Raw genomic sequence first — 1570 nt, forward strand, 5'->3', positions numbered from 1 at the left:
TGTCCCATGTTATGTAATTTATTGTTTTTATTAATGACTTACTTATTGTAAATTAATCATGTGATTACAAAATATTTTAATAGCACTATTATTTGTTTATTTATTGTTTGTTGAATTATATAGAAACAAAAATGACATAAATAATACAAGAAATTACACTTTTTCTTTTATTTATCTTCCCAGTGAAAGTATTTATTATCTTGTGTTTTTGACCTGGGCAAGAAAAAGACAATGTTTATTTTAACTCTTTTTAAGTATATATATATGTATACACACACACACACACACACACACACACACACACACACACACACACACACACACACACACACACACACACACACACACACACACACACACACACATATATATATTTATATTAGGATGTGACAGCCTAAATAACATTAAAATTTTATTGTAAAAGGCTGTTCATAATTTTAGTATTGCATATTAGTCTAAAAAGCATCCCTATGAAATCACATGAAGGTTGTGCAATTTTTGTGGTGCTCTAGCTTTGCAAAGTTTTTATCATTTTTATCTAATATGTTGGAATTGTGGGTCAAGCCATTTTATTGATATTATAAATCTTCTTTTTTTTAATTTAATTATTATTGATATATTGTTGTTGTATTTTGCAGTATTTAATGGATAAAAAGGTACACAACAAAAATATACCAACACTGAGAAATGTCATTTATGCCTTTTATCAAACCTGAAAGATTTGCACTGGGATCAAGCTTTATTTAAAGCGACAGACAATTAACTCTTATACTATCAGAAAACCAATATCTCAACTTTAGTAAGCAGAAACAATATTGGTAGATTAATTACTATATTTCTCCATTCATCACTACTATTGATTGCCAATTCTTGTGTTTGGAGCTGATGGCACAAATCTCCTTGAAGTTCCTCTAAATTATAGCAAAGGCAATAAAAAAACTTCTTTGAAATTGGTGGTGTGTAGAAAAAATTGGCACGGTTTTCGATACAACTTACACTTTAATACTATACATTTTCAGGAAAGAAAACAACTGCATGTGTGTCTCTACAGAAAGAATTAGATTGTGCCTTTTCTGGTTTGCTTGTCAAAGGCATGTGAATGAATTATTTTTGAGTCATTACGGGGAAAGTTTGAAAGTGGAGACAACAGCTAGTCCAAATAATTTGATCTTCCGAAAGTGAGTTCAATAGGTTTACTACATCATCATTTATTTGTTATATCTTTTTCATTTTTCTAGATTCAAAAAGTACTTTCCTCAACTGTCATAAACAAGTATTATTGGGTCATTCCATGCCAAGTGGTGCAAAGGTCCCTTATGGACCATCTCAGATTTTATTGAAATTTTTTGATTTTGTACATATATATGTTAAAAGCATGTTTTGAAAATTTTAGATCAATATCTAATATGGTTCTTGAGAAAACGCTATTTACGTAGTGGGCTATTTTGCATAAAATTTCACTCTACAAGAAAAAAGGGTTTTTTCATCATTTTTAACAGCCAATAACTTTTGAACAAGTTAGTTTTATACTTCAATTATTATAAGATAGCAAGTGTGCTGTGGATACTTT

At 29.4% G+C, this 1570-nt stretch overlaps 1 protein-coding gene across 1 annotated transcript in view; it reads left to right on the forward strand.

The window, feature by feature from the left end:
* Window positions 1–99, forward strand: part of LOC105848295 (uncharacterized) — a 1561-nt gene extending 1462 nt beyond the window's left edge. Inside the window, exon 2 of the mRNA XM_065791581.1 lies at window positions 1–99. This exon is cut by the window's left edge and continues 888 nt beyond it. The gene's annotated coding sequence lies outside the window, so the exon portion shown is untranslated.
* The last annotated feature ends 1471 nt before the right edge of the window (window positions 100–1570 follow it).

The sequence above is a fragment of the Hydra vulgaris genome, chromosome 02 (assembly GCF_038396675.1).
Source record: "Hydra vulgaris chromosome 02, alternate assembly HydraT2T_AEP".
NCBI classification, from domain to species: domain Eukaryota; kingdom Metazoa; phylum Cnidaria; class Hydrozoa; order Anthoathecata; family Hydridae; genus Hydra; species Hydra vulgaris.